The sequence below is a fragment of the Mandrillus leucophaeus genome, unplaced genomic scaffold, assembly GCF_000951045.1.
Source record: "Mandrillus leucophaeus isolate KB7577 unplaced genomic scaffold, Mleu.le_1.0 Scaffold159, whole genome shotgun sequence".
Taxonomy (NCBI): Eukaryota; Metazoa; Chordata; class Mammalia; order Primates; family Cercopithecidae; genus Mandrillus; species Mandrillus leucophaeus.
Window position 1 is genome coordinate 3,418,908 of NW_012101576.1, and position 15,553 is coordinate 3,434,460.

Below are 15,553 nucleotides of genomic sequence, written 5' to 3' on the forward strand. Positions count from 1 at the left end.
GTGGAGCAAAGCTGCACTGACTCTTATCCATGGGTAGCACAAGTGAAAAATAAACTTCCGTGGTGCAAAGTCACTGAGATTCAGGAGTTGTTACCATAGCAGAGCCAAGCTCAGTGGTTCTCAGTCTGGTCCCAAGTAAGTATCAGGGGATGTTTAAGAGAGGCAAACCCTCAGGCTTCACCCCACGCAAGCTGAATCAGAGGCTGAGGATGGGGCCAGGGTCTGGGTTTTAACAATTCCCACAGGTAATTCTGATCTAGCTCAGGCTTGAGAACCACAGCTGTAACTGATCTTGAGTGAAACAGGTGCCAGAAGCCTGAGGTGAGATCCCACTCTGTCAGCTTCCAGTTACACAGGGAGCTTGCCCCAGAGACCACCAGTGTTTGGGATGATCCATTCTACTTTACTTCTTTCCTTTGGTAGAGATAGTTAAGCACTAAACACCTGAGCATATTTAACTACAAATATACTGATGTGGTTTGGCTGTGTCCCCACCCAAATCTCATTTTGAATTATAGCTCCCATGATTCCCACGTGTTGTGGGAGGGACCTGGTGGGAGATAATGGAATCATCGGGTAGTGTCCCCCATACTGTTCTCATGGTAGTGAATAAGTCTCACGAGATCTGATGGTTTTATAAGGGGAAACCCCTTTTGCTTGACTCTCATTTTTTCTTTGTCAGCCACCACGTAAGACGTTCCTTTGCTCTTCCTTCATCTTCCACCATGATTGTGAGGCCTCCCCAGCCATGCTGAACTGTGAGTCAATTAAACCTCTTTCTTTTGTAAATTCCCCAGTCTCGAGCATGTCTTTATCAGCAGCATGAAAACAGACTAATACATATCCTATGGCCCAAGCTAATTACCTGAAGTTAAGAAATGACCTGGAAATAGATTCAACTGTAGCTTTAAGAAGGTGAATTCCCAGTTATATCTGAAACTACCAGGTTCATTGCGTTCTTCCTCATTCTTTGCTTGACAACCCCTCTCTGAAGCAGAGAAGAAAGAGTCTGATGATCCCTGTTTCACAGAGGAGGAAAGTGAGGCTCCCCCACGCAGTCAAGTTATTTACCCACAGCCTGGAGACATAGCTTTGCCCTGCATACAGCCCTACTGCTGCACCTCACACAAGCAGTACTCCGTGAAGGGTTGTAGAAAAATGAAGATACAAAGACATTTGCTGGCCTCACACATTGCTTAATTGAGCTTGGCTGAGTCTCAGTCAGGTGCTCATTGCTGTGCCTGGGTGGGTGCCCCCAGAACTAAAGTTGAGGGTGGAGGCAAAGCTAAGGGTAGACGTGGGAGAGACAAAACAAAGGGCTGGGAAGGAACAATCTGATCCAGCCCTCTCTGAGCCCTTTGCAAGGCAGAGCTGTCCCAGAGAAGTGAGAGCCTGTAGTCAGCAGGGGGCAGTGTTGTTCTAACAAATACTTTAATAATGGCTAGTGAGAAGGCTGCCCGCGCATCTAAACTTTGGCAATACTGATGTAATTGAATTGATCGAGGCCAGAGGGTCTGGTCCATTTGAAAAACAAAAACAGAGAAAAGGATGGGCACCTATATACCCACTATCTATACTGGGATTTTCTGCATAATTCTTTCAATGTTTCCGTCTGGAAAATGTTGTAATAAATTTTTGGAAGAAAAAAGAGGATGGAGCCCTAGGTTGTGCCTGTCTCAGCCCTGTTGCTGCGGGTGGTGCACCCATCTGGGTCCAGACCCGTAGCCACTGGGGGCAGTGGCATGAGTCTTCACGGAGTGTCTTATTCTTGACATTCCTCGTATTCTCCCTGCCCAGAGTTATGCTTCTGTCAGCTCTCTTCTTTGCTTGCTCCTTTTTCTCCTCTGCTATTTCTCCTTTTTCCTGTCCCCCTCATGCTCTCTCCTCTACCTCCATATCTAACTGTGAGTCAGGTGGATGGCTCATGAGTCAGCAGGGCCAGTACTGGCGATATGAGGGGTTAGGTATGAAAGATACAGCAGATTCCGTCCCTTCAGAGTTTATAGTTGTGGGAAGACAAACTGACAGAGGCAGAACTTAGAGAAGGAAGGTAGGAAAGCACTGAAACCGTGTTCTCTGGGCCATAGAATACAAGCAAGTTTCAACCTCGGATTCAACCTTGGCAAAGGCTCTCTAGTTGTTCAGGATTTCCTCATCATGAACTTTCTGGAAGGTACCTCTTCCATGTCCAAACACCCTGCAGGGTTTCCTGAGATAAAGCCCATTCCTATACCCAAGAGACAAGTGGTGGATTTCTTGATGTGGCTGTGAGGGGGAAGCTCAGCTCAGCTCATCCAAGAGGTCTCACATAAGCCTCCTTGTGGTATTCTATAATCCATTCTTCCACCTACCTGAACCATTCCAAGGCTCTGTGACCCAAGGATGACCCAGATTTGAGTCCAGCCTCCTAGGACCACTCCATCCAGAGGCAGAACTCAGCCAGGTTCTAAATCAGCCTGGCTCCATGACCCCAGATACTAGCTTAGCCTTCTGAGAAGGAAGCCATTTCCTGCTGCTCTGCTGCCAGGAGCCAGGATGCCCCATCCGGAACTGGGTGTAGGGAGATGAGAGGCACCATTAGCAGCCATGGCTACACTGGCATTAGCAGATTAATGAGGCTTTTTGAATAACAAATGTAGCTTCAGCCAACTGTTGGCAATTAGTTAGAGCAAAGCCATGCTGTGCTCTGGCTCTGTCAGCTGGGACCTCCAAAGGAGCATTACAGCAGGAAGGACGAGACTGGGAGGGAAAGAGTTGAAATTCCACCTTCCACATTCCAGGCCGGCCCTGTAGGTGTACAGTGACCCTGGTCTATGTCTTCTCATAACCATCGTTATCTGAGATCATATTGAGAGACATGCAAGGCAATGAGGGGCCTTGAGAGATCATCTTGTCTACCAGCCTGCCTCCACTCAGGACCACAGAGCAGTGCTTCTCGAGGTTTAATGTGTATGTGTATAGGTCACCTTGGAACCTTGCTCCCAGGTGACTGCTGATGTTGCTGGTCCAGGAACTACTTTGAATGGCAAGACCCATAGCAGAGAGAGGGAGAGAGAGAAACAGATGGGGGCAGGGGAGCATGCTTTGGAGCCCAGAGCACATTTATTTCATTAAGTTGAGATCTTAGTCTTTATAATTCATTCATCATTTACTTCATCATTCATTCAACAGCATCTAGTCTGCTAGGCAGCTGAATTCACATGTATTGGTACAGATAGAGAAGGGTGAAAATAGCCTGGAGTAACCAGAAAGTCTCCTGGGACAGGAGGAGAAGCCTGAGGAAAGCAGAGTCGGTACACGACTGGGCCCCTGGGGTGGGCCTAGCTGCAGTCTAGCAGATGCTGCTGTACTCCTGCCTTCCAGGAAGGCCCTTCCAAAGCTGCAGTGACTACAGGCCCACCGCCAACGCAGGCGGGGGGAAGGGAGAAGTAATGCTCACATCATCTTCTCTTTAAGAAAGAAAATGCATCTTAAAAGCAGTGGGAGCTAATTTGCTCTTCTGTAATCAATCACCCAGTACAGGAAACAAAAACACACGGAGATTCGAGGCAGGCAGGCAGGCAGGGGGACTCTGTAGAGAGGATGCTCTTCGCTTCATGGGTTTAACAAAATAAATCTTAAGGACATGTGGCATGAGCATGTGTATGTTTTGGTATGAGGAGGTGTGTATGTGGGGGGCCATGTTTAAAGTGGTGCCAATCTTCTCCAGGCTTCCAAGTAGTCTCGTCTCATCTTACCTCTCTTTTGGTCTATATGGGGGTAGCAGGGAACTATTATTTCAATTAAGGCTTCTCTGAGCTCTTACCTCTAGAAAAGGAAAAATGGCCATGTGCGGTGGCTCACACCTCTAATCCGAGCACTTTGGGAGTCTGAGGCAGGTGGATCACTTAAGGTCAGGAGATCAAGACCAGCCTGGCCAACGTGGTGAAGCCCCATTTCTACTAAAAACATAAAAATTAGCCAGATATGCTGGTGCATGCCTGTAGTCCCAGCTACTTGGGAGGCTGAGGCAGGAGAATTGCTTGAACCTGGGAGGTGGGGGCTGCAGTGAGCTGAGATTGCACTACTGTACTCCAGCCTCGGTGACAGAGTGAGACGCTCTCTCAAAAAAAAAAGAAAAAAAAGGGAAAACATCCAGATGTCACCCTGGAAACAAGGAGCTTAGATTTACCTCCACCTTTCAGCTCATGGCTGGCTACCTTCGGTTCCCTCCCAAGCCTTGGCTTCCCTGTCTGTAGAATGGGGAGATTCTCACTCTTCCTTCTCTGTCCCACACCACTGAGGTGAGGAAAATGACAGTGTTACTAAACCTGGTGTAAGGTAAGCTCTAGGGAAACCTGGTGCTCAGGCTATTTCCATCTGAGCCTTGGGAACAGCCCATGACAGTGTTAGGCGGTGGCTGTGGAAACAGCACCCCTTGGGAATGCCATATGGTGTGGCACGCGTTTTCTAACTGTTCCGTCCTCACTGCTCAGAGAAGTGCCCCAGCCAGCTCCCTTTCTCACTTGCTGTCTTTCCTTTCCTGTCTTTTCTTCCTTTTTTCTCCCTTCTCCCTCATACTGTTTCTTTTATCCCTGTATCTATTGTGACTATAGTTTCCAAATTAAAAATTGGGACATAGCCTGACAATATGTCAGAGTATTTGAAATGTGGACATCCACAGGCATTCTGGAATGGGTGAGCTTAACACCCCTCTCCATGTGCTGTCCCCTCTGCCTGTGTCTGCGCTGGGCCCCAACTCCATGGTCACATGATAACACGTTGGGGTGAGTGTGATGCCAAATGCCCAGATGTTTAGAAATGTCCAGATGGTAGATTTAATGTTTGCTGTTTTGTATATTCTGGGTGCCCTGTGGACACAATTCAGTAAAAACAAATACATGAATAAATTTTAAAAACCTCTACAACCCAAGCAGTGAGTTGTTTAGCATCTTGTCTTCAAAACAAGTTGTAGAGATTGGGTTTTTTTCCTTCCTGCTGGCATTAGTTTGGTGGTATGCAATGCAGACTCCATATAAGCCATCTCTGACCAAATGCTCTGAGTACCTTCCTAGGAAGAGACTCTTCTATGAAAGAACCCTATTGTTTGGTTTCTGAAGCCACATGGTCTGTATAACAGTGAGTGTGGTCCCTGGTTCAAATCCCTACCACATCATCCATCTGTCCATCCACCCACCTACCCACATGCTTTATTCCTTCCCTCCCTCCCTTTTTCCCTTGCTCCTTTTCTCCCTCCTTCCCTCCTTCCAAACTTACATGTCCCCTACACACCCTGCACTGTGCTAGATACTGATCCTTGTCTGCTAGGACTCGGGGTTTATTGGGTAAGACAGATGTGCACACAGCAGTTGTAGAACATGTTCAAGTGCAATTCTTCCCCAGGCCTATCTCTGGATATTTTCACCTTCTCTGACTTCATGTCCTATGCTCCCACCAACTTCCCTGCACCCGCTGTGTCTCCAGGGTGGGAGCTCAAAAAATATTAGAGAAGGGTTACTCCTTTGTAGCAGAGAGATTTCCTTCCTAAACACATGTGGGTATCTGGAAGAAAGAGAGATTTATACCCACAAGTTTGAATGGTGTCCTTGTCTCTCCACTCTCTCTAGAACACCTAGTTGATGTCTCCCCACAGAACAGCAGGCCTCCTGCCATGGAAGGCAGCACCTCTCATCTGGGGTGGGGGACTTTTCTTCCTGCAGAATGTCCTCCCCTTGCATCCCCACCCCCACGTGGAAGCAGATGGACAGGGGGATGGAGCCAGTTGTTTGTATCAATTCTGGCTGGTGTTGGCCTAGTGGGAGAGTGTAACCAAGAAGAGAGAAGGCTTGTGGCTTTGGGAGCTTAATTAAACATATTTACAAAGTCCAGGCCTGGTTAGCTAGTGGGGAACAATGAGACAGAGGATGGTATTGCATTATAAGATTAATAAACCAATTAAAGAAAGACTGCAGCGGCCTGGTGGCCCCACTGGGGCAGGAGGCGAATTTGACAGCTGCTCTTTTTTGATGATTGCCACAAATTTCGCAAGAAAAGACAGCCTGGGTTTTCCCCAGTCCACGAGAGAATACCCCAGGCTGTTGTCCTGTCTAATCGCTCAGACTGCTAGTCAAGTTGTTTTCCAAGCCTGTAGGTCGGATGTCATGTTTAGCCAACTGGAGGAAAAAACAAAAAAACAAAAATAACAACAACAACAAAACAAAAACTATTTCTTCTTCAATCCAAAAAAAAAAAAAACCACACACACATACACACACACACACAAGAGACCATTTATTTTTTCTTGGGATGCACCATTCCTAGGAAGAGTGGGATAGGTTAGGCAGGTGAATTTGGGGAGCTCCTGCAGGCAGTTCACAAAAGAGCCTCCCTGGGGAGGGCCTGCCTCCAGTTGGTCTGTCTCTTGCCCATTCTATCAACGTTAGCGTGCTGCTCCACAGCTCTGGTTGTCTTGCAATCAGATTACTCTTAGGATTTTTGCACATGTTACATTATGTTTAAATGACTGCCTCTTGCCATTGCCTGGGACATAATTAGTAAAAACAGGCCCTTATGCAAAGTCCAATGAAGACTCTGATTTTATGAACCAACAAAATAAGCACCTCAACTCAGGGAGTGGCAATGGGGAATGAGACTCAGGCTTCTCTTTTCTCACGACCTCCCCTCCTCATTAACATTATTTTCTCAAGACCCCTAAAGGCCTTCCCCTTTCCTAAACACTCCTGGGCCAGGGCTCAAAAGCTCCTGCTCAAAACCAGGAGTGAGGCTGTGAACACACAGTTTCCCTACACGATGGGAAGTGTGAGTTAGGAGCCCGCACCTTCAGTGATAGCCAAAAGCATAAGACCGTGTGTCGGGGCTCCTTTCCCTTGCTTAGCTGTACCAGCCCTGGGAGATCAGGGGCCCCAGTGTTCGTGGCATCAGCTGCCTAGGCTTGGTTTTCACAGCTGTCAGACTGCTCCTATCAGGAGCTGAAAGGATGCTAAGATGGCCATGCAAGTTTCAGAAAAGGTTCTGGGTATTTCAGTTCCTTCATTTTTTTTTTTTTTTTTTTTAAAGGAGGGAGATAGTAATATAGTAAAATCAATTCTGCCCACTTCATAAAATTGGCAGAGAAGCAAGGGGAATAATGTACTTGGAGAGTTCTAGGTAAACATAACTATTTGTTGTTATCAGGCAGTGCCTTAATTCCTTCCTATCTGGAATAAAATAAGGAAAGAATGACTCAGACTGACTTGGGTCTTACCAGTTCTGATCCTGGCAACTTGTTGGAACTCTCAGACCCTCATTTTTAAGTGGGAATGACAATGTTTGAGGTCAAAGTATGGCTTTTGGCATCATGATCAGGTTTTTGTCCCTTCCTAGCTGCTTAGTCTTGCAAGATTTATTTTCTCAACTGAAAAATGAGATAATTCCTACCCCATAGGATCATTCTTGAAATTGATTAAAATCATTTATGTGAAGTTTCCAGCTCTGTGTCTGGTACATAGTAAATGCTTAGTATAACAATAACCACATATAAAAATAATCTTTTCTTTTTCTTTCTTCTTTATTGAGACAGAGTCTTGCTCTGTTGCCCAGGCTGGAGTGCAGTGACAAGATTACAGCTCACTGCAGCCTCAACCTCCCGGGTTCAAGCAATCTTCCCATCTCAGCCTCCTGAGTAGCTGGGACTATAGTCACATGCCACCACACCCAGCTAATTTTTGTATTTTTTGTAGAGATGGGGTTTCCCCATGTTGCCCAGGAGGGTCTTGAACTCTTGAGCTCCAATGATCTGCTTGCCTCTTCCTCCTGAAGTGCTGGAATTACAGGCGTGAGCCACCTGGCCCAGACAATAATCTCGATTTTTCTTGTTAATAAATGAGATTATCTAGACAGCATCCTGCACAGTGTCTAGCACATGGCAAATACTCAATAAATAAAGGTCTCCACCTTCTGTCCTTCCCAAATAGATGAACCAGTCTGTATAATTAAAAAACCTGGCCCAACTCAGTTTTCTTTTGAACAGAAAGGCTATTGCAGCATAGAATGGTTAGAGCCTGAGAAGGTCACATACCTTTAAAAACTGCTCCACAATGTCACTGCTTTCTCCAGGAGAAAAGAAATGGCCATAAGAGGCCGGGAGCCATGGCTCACACCTGTAATCCCAACACTTTGGAAGGCTGAGGCTGGTGGATCACGAGGTCAGGAGACCGAGACTATCCTGGCCAACATGGTGAAACCCCATCTTTACTAAAAATACAAATATTAGCTGGGCGTGGTGGCATGCGCCTGTAGTCCCAGCTCCTCAGGAGGCTGAGGCAGGAGAACCGCCTGAACCTGAGAGCCACAGATTGCAGTGAGCCAAGATCACGCCACTGCACTCCAGCCTGGGTGACAGAGTGAGACTCCGTCTGCAAAAGAAAAAAAAAGAAATGGCCATAAGGAATGAAGTGGGAAGAACAAGGACAGAAAAATCACAACTCTAACGGAAGCACAGGGCTGGCCTCTGCTGCGAGGATCCCCCCTTCTCCCCACGCTCAAAGATAATGCCTGTCAGTTTTCCTCACATGCCTCTGAAAGTACTCTGAAAGTCTGTGTAGCTCCTCAAACATCTTTAAGCTAACGTCTACAATTTTCTCCGTAAGTTTGGAATCATTCCAAAAGGTATAATGTCAAGGTATTATAAGTACTGAGTCTTTAAAATGAAACCATTACTACTTGTTCAATGTATTCAATGGAATTGGAATACTATAGTTATCTATCATCGTCCCTTAAAAACTATGTGAACAAACTGTTCATTATTTCAATTTTTTTTTTGAAGTTTTGTACAGGCAGGGTCTCCCAGTGTTGCTCAGGCTGGTCTCGAACTCCTGGTTTCAAGAGCTCCTCCCACCTCGGCCTCCCAAAGTGCTGGGATTACATTTGTGAGCTGCCATGCCCAGCCTCAAACTGCTATTTAACATTGAGAAATTTTATTTCATTCTCTAATCTTCTTAAATTCACCTTTGTGTTCTAACTCCCACAGAATTTCATTCTAACGTGATATGTTTCTATGCTTGACAGTTTTCTTAAGTGTACAGTTCAGTAATGTTAAGTTCATTCATATTGTTTGTAATCAGAAATTTTAATATTGTTTCCAAATGTTAAAATTACTTCTTCAATGAGTGATCATTATAAGTCAGTGTACACATTACCAAAAAAAAAAAGGTAACATAAATTTTGTCAATGCTAACTTAAACATAGTAGAAATTTATTGGGACTACATCTCCTAATGAGATTAGTGAGATCCTCCAATTAGATAATAAATATTCCTTTTTGCTAGAATGAGAAAGGATATAAATCAATTCTATTCTTTATTGAAAACTTGTTTCACTTTTATAAATGTGCACATTGATTAATTTTGCTTACATGTGTAAGTTGATGGGAACAGATGTTATTATGGTAACTTCATCAATTATTTGAAATCTTTTTGGGTTCAAATGCTCCAAATCACACTGTGACATATCATCAAAAATTATTTTCACTTTCAATTCTGTTGAAAGAGAAAAAGACTTCCTAAGGTATTTGTTGCCCATAATTAGAACCATTCACTTTCTCAATTTCTGGGAATATCCCAAAAGCCTTTTCCAAAATGTATTTAATGACTATTAATTACATCTTCTATTCTTTTTTTTTTTTTAACTTAGCAGCAACTTATCCCATTCAACTTATTAAGAAAAGATTGAGGCCAGGCGCGGTGGCTCACACGTGTAATCCCAGCACTTTGGGAGGCCAGGGTGGGCAGATCACAAGGTCAGGAGACTGAAACCATCCGGGCCAACATGGTGAAACCCCATCTTGACTAAAAATATAAAAAAATTAGTGGGGTGTGGTGGCACGTGCCTGTACTCCCAGTTACTCAGGAGGCTGAGGCATGAGAATCACTTGAACCCAGAAGGCAGAAGTTGCAGTGAGCTGAGATCCACTGCAACAGAGCAAGACTCTGTTCCTGGCAACAGAGCAAGACTCCGTCTCAAAAAAAAAAAAAAAAAAAAAAGGAAAAAAAAAAAGAAAAAGAAACAGAAAAGATTGAAAAATTAAAATGTTGTAAATTTCAATATATCTTTTTCAATGCATTTTAAAAAGTCAGATGTATTTGTTTTATTGCATGCTTCAAGTATCTTTTTGTCAAAATCATATAACTCAGATTTAGCTCATTCAATTTATGAAAACTGCCTTGTGCATAATCTGTTTAGCAAAGTCAGTCTTTCTTGTCAAACCAGGCTGCAAATCAGACTCACTTTCTGTAAGAAAACATCTGACTTAAATTTTTAATTCAAATCAACATCATATATTTGAAGGAATATTATAAAAACCACTATAAGAGGGATTACTCATAATCTTGTAAAAAGATTACTAAAAAGCAGTCAAGATTAAAATCATGAAGGATATAATATAATTAATCTATTTTATGGTAAATTATAAAAGCAAGAATAAATCTATATGTTGTTTCTCATTACTTAGTCACAATTAAATGTTATGTGCAGCCAAAAATGCAAGTTATTTACAAAACAAAAGAAAATACACAATAAAAGTGTGGCAAATATGCATGCATATGTGTACTGAGCTTTAGAGTTGGCTTTTGGGAATAATTAAATTAAAATCTTGTATATAAAACAGAAATAACTCCTTTAATTTCATTAGACATTGAGATAAACTCTCCAACTGTTTTAACGAAAGAGAAAGGTATATGTTACTAAAGATGAATTGGTCCAGCAGTTAGCATTTAATTTTATTTTTTGATTAATAGAAGGTGTAGGAGAAACAAATTTTAAACATTTTATAAGATGAAATAGTCTCAGGATTGATTGTAATTGGAATACATATTACGTTATTTGATAAAATAGATTTTAACTACCTATTGAATAATGCACACTGCATTCAAAAGAAAGCACATAAAATATCTCTCTGTGGTTTTATCTGGCTTAACTTGTAAGTGTTAGTAGCCCTGAGTATATTTTATTTGTGTTTAAAAGAACTAACATTACAAACTTGTGCTGCTTTGGCTGTTCAAAGAGCCTTTCTTGCCTTTCTTCCCTTCCCTTTCCCTTCCCTCTTCCTTCCTGCCTGCCTGCCTGCCTGCCTGCCTGCCTGCCTCCCTGCCTCCCTGCCTCCCTCCCTCCCTTCCTCCCTTCCTCCCTTCCTCCCTTCCTTCTTTCTTTCTTTCCTTCCTCTTTTCTTTTTGGTCATCCTAGGGTTGGTAGTGAGAATATTTGAAAAGAGTTGCTTATGTTTAATATGTGAGGAAAAACGGACAGATTTTAGCCTTCATTATGCTTTGTGGTGTCTTTTCTTTGCTCTCCTGGGACCCTGTCAAAAGCAATGCATTCTTGGACAAGCCTTGAGGAATGCAGAGAAGAGGGCCTTACCCCAAACAGCCAACATTCCACTGCCCCTACTCTATAGGATGTCTGATTAAAAACCACTTCTACGAGGGCCCGTTACTGAGCTTGTGGCTTGCTCTTGATTAAAGCAGGGAAGGACTAGAAGGCCCTAAGATGAGCTTTGTGCCTTGATTTATCAATAAGGAAACACACCCCTGAATAATGTTTTTAATTGTCCTTTTTGTTTGGTGCCCTGAAAACTTTTACATTCTGGAGAGTAAAGCACAGTAAAGTTGAGAATGGGTGAGGGAAACTCCTTTCTTTTGTAAAGTGAGAGAAAGGCAATTAAAAAGCATAGGGGTGGGGAGAGCAAAGGGGACCAATAGGAGACTAGGAAATAGTAAATGCGGTTTGAGTATCTTAGTGTCTCCCAGCAGTGCATCAAAATAGCCATATCTGCATACCCCTCAGAAGGTCCTCATGGATGGAATTCTTTCTCCACTGTCTACACATTCACACTCACAAGCTCGCACTCACCAAGCATTCCCAAAAACACACCTTCATACCTACAAACACTGTTGTACACACGAATGTATGCTCATAGGCTCACCTACATACACACCGTCATCCATATACACTCACAAACTCTTTCATACACCTTCACACTCACACACCAAAACACACACCCACACACACGTATGCACACTCACCTTTTCTTCACTCACACACACCTACACTTACCCACATTGCAGAAGTTGGTAGAAGGCTCAGAGAGGTTTTTTATTTCCTCCAGGTCACACAGCACAACTGTGTACCCCAGTTTTAAGACTACTGCTCTAGCTTACCATGTGAGCTCCCCTCACCCAGGCCAAAAGTCTTGCTTTCTTTCTAGGAGACTGTGAGAGATGTGATTTTTTTAATGGAGATGGTTCAGCCCCTTCCTTGTCAAGGAAGAGAAGGTGCCAGGTCCTGGCAGGTCCGCATGAAACCCTGGCTGCCCTCTGCTGTGTCAGCAAAACTCTGCCTGCCCTGGGCATCAGCAGGGTTTTTCTCTGAGGCACCCCAGCCAGGGCAACTTGTCTGAATAGCATAAAAACCTAGAAATATACTTCATTGACGATCAGGTATGGCATTAGTCACTGGTTGGTAGCAAACAGAAATCATTCTTAATGTGCCCAGACACACTTGTACACCTTGTGGTCCTGTTAGTCCAGTGGGAGGCAGTGTGGTCACCTAAGCAGTCACCTTGGGATATAGTGCCAGGCCTGCCCCAGTTGTGCTGTGTGGCCTGGAGCAAATAAAGACCTCTCTGGGCCTCCCACTAACCTCTGCAATGTGTGTGAGTGTATATATGGATGTGTGAGCGTGTGTGTCTAAATACGTTTAAATACGTGTGAGTATATGTGTGCAGAGATGTGTACACATGAGCATGTTTCAGTGAGTGTGAAGCAGTGTGAGAGGGTTTGAGAGTGTAGGGTATATGTGCGTGATGCTACTGTGCAAGTGTGTGAGTGTGAGAGTGTGTAATGAGTGTGAGCATGGGTGTGCATGTACACATAGATGGTGGAGAAAGAGAGGGTCAGGCAGAAGGGAATCTTTAAGGGAATTTCCAAAGTATATTAGTATCTCCCAGTGACAGGTGAGGACACAGGAGACTACTTTTCTTCTTTCAACAGATACTGATTTGTTCTATACAACATATATAGTTTGCTGCTAGGCTCAGTGTTGAAGTTGAATGATAAAGAAGACAAATACAGTCCTTGCCCTCATAGAGCGGACAGTCTTGGATTCAGATAAGAGCACAGGCTTTTGCAATTCAGTGTGAGAGTTGCAAGAGGAGCTGTAGGGAGTGCTATGGTCTGAATGTTTGTGTCCCCACAACGTTCATATGCTGAAGCCCAAGGTGACGGTATTAGGGTAAAGGGCCTTTGGGAAAGTAGCCGGTCATAAGGGTGGGGCCTTAGAAGGACACTCATAAGAGAGACCCTCACCGGTTCCACCAAGTGAGGATACACTGAGAAGTTTGCAGTCCACAGCTGAAAGAGGGTCCTCACCAGAACCTGAACATGCTGGCACCCCAGTTTCAAACTTGCCTCCAGAACAGTGGGAAATACATTTCTATTGCTTACAGGCTGCCCAGTCCTATGGTGATTTGTTATTGTGGCTTGAATGGACTCAGACAGAGAGCTACGGGAGCACAGAGGAGGAGCACCCGGACAGACAGGACGAGAGGCTGGGTCTTGCTGCTGAGACCTAAACCACAGGGTAGAGAGCTGGGTGGGGTAGAAGCAGCGGAGCTCTAGGCCTGTGCTTCTGCTATGGTAGCCACTGTTGAGCACTTGAAAACATGGCAAGTCCACACTGAAATGTGCTGTAAGTGTGGAATACACACCAGATTTGGAAGACTTCGCATGGAAAAAAATGTAAACTATCTCATTAATCATTTTTATATTGATTCCATGTTGAACTGATAACATTCTGGATAGACTGAATGATAAAATATGGTTATTCATGATACCATCACTCCTTTCTTTCACTTTTTTTCACTGTGGCTATTAGAAAACTCACGATTGCCTATGTGGCTCCCATTCTATTTTTATTGGCTGGCACTGCTCTAAGCAACAAGAACGGTCTGCACAGAGCTCAGAGGCAGGTGGGCGTTCGATGGATTTGGGGAATTGGAAGGGATTTTTAATTGCTGAGCTTGGGGTTTAGGGAGGTCATGGGGCAGCCTCGTGAAACATCCCAGTGAGCCCTTCAAAGGAGCCTGACTGTATCCTGAAGGCAGCAGGAAGGATTTCAGGCAGGGATGTGATCAGATCAGACTGATGTGCTTCAGAAATCCTATTCTGGTTTTATTCATGGAAAAAGGGGTGAGGAATGAGAGCAAAACTGAAAATAAGGAAGACGAGTCAGAGACTCTAGCAGGCAGGGACCTGGTGAGAGGTGACCGTGGCCAGGGCTTGGTGTTCTCAGTGTGGATTGAGAGAAGTGAACCATCAAAATGACTACATTCATTACAGACACCTGGGATTTATTTCAGCAGGGAACTCTAGAAGAGTTAAAGTTTCCAGTGTCTGCATATTATACTTCTGGAATCCTCAAGCCACAGGTGAATAGGGCAGGAAGGGAGCTTTCAAAGTGATTTGGACATTCCTGTTTAGGGGCTCTGATAGAGTAGGGCCCTTTAATCCCCAACCTGAAGAACTACCTAACAGGCAGGTGCTTTTCTTCCTGGGATGAAGAGAAGAGACTTTCTTCCCAACAGAAGCTTGTCAAAGCAGCAGTAGCTTGAGGGTACCCCAGGATGTGGGCCACAATGTCCATGGAGCCTGTTTTGTATGTCATTTCTAACAATTGTCTCTGCAGGCTGCCGTCCCAGAGAACATCTGAGCCAGCGATTTTAGGTTTTCTTTCTGCAGAAGCCAGTGCTTTGGCAGATGCTTGCGGAATGGTAGGGTGCCTGTCTGGGCTGTCTTCCTGGTACTGTCTGCTTTTCCAGCCCATAGTGTGACAGCCTCCAGCATTTGATGCACCTGACTTAGAAAATCAGACGTTACTTGCCAGCTGTTCTTAAAACTGTCTCCCAATTGCTTTTCCTGTTGCGGATCTTGTCCACTTCCCCCAAAATCTAATTCTTTATCTGTGATGCTAAATCTGATTACTTTCCTCCTCTGCCTCAGAATCTTCCAGGATGCACCCGTGTACCATAGACCAAAGCCCAGCAGTCCTCCACAGGGTAATAATGGCTTTCTAAAATCTGGTCTTCTTCCTCTGTGACCTCGTGTCCCACCATTCTTTCCAAGTCTCTAACCCTCTAATGATGCCCAGCCGCCTGCTAGCCTCAGAACACACCACACTTTGACTCATACTGTTTTCTGCCTGCTATCAGCTTTCTGTTTTCTCTCCCTAGTTCCAAGTCCCAGGTACAACTACTACAGGTTGTGCATCCTTCATCTGAAAATTCAAAATAAAAAATATTTCAAAATCTGAAATGTTTTGAGCACCGATATGGTCCCACACGTGGAAAATTCCACACCTGACCTCGTGTGATGGGTCACAGTCAAAACGCAATCAAAACGTTGTTTCATGAACAGAATTATTTAAGAATACTGTGTAAAATTACCTTCAGGCTATGTGTATAAGATATATGTGAAATATAAATAAATTTCATGTTTAGACTTGGGTCCTATCCCCAAGATATCTCA

At 44.2% G+C, this 15,553-nt stretch overlaps 1 long non-coding RNA gene across 1 annotated transcript in view; it reads left to right on the plus strand.

Annotated features, from left to right (window-relative positions):
• Nucleotides 1-15,553, plus strand: part of LOC105536424 — a 43,218-nt gene continuing 27,665 nt past the window's right edge. The window contains exons 1-2 of the long non-coding RNA XR_001005584.1: nt 1-135; nt 683-758. This is a non-coding gene — a long non-coding RNA (uncharacterized LOC105536424). The remainder of the gene's footprint in view (nt 136-682; nt 759-15,553) is intronic.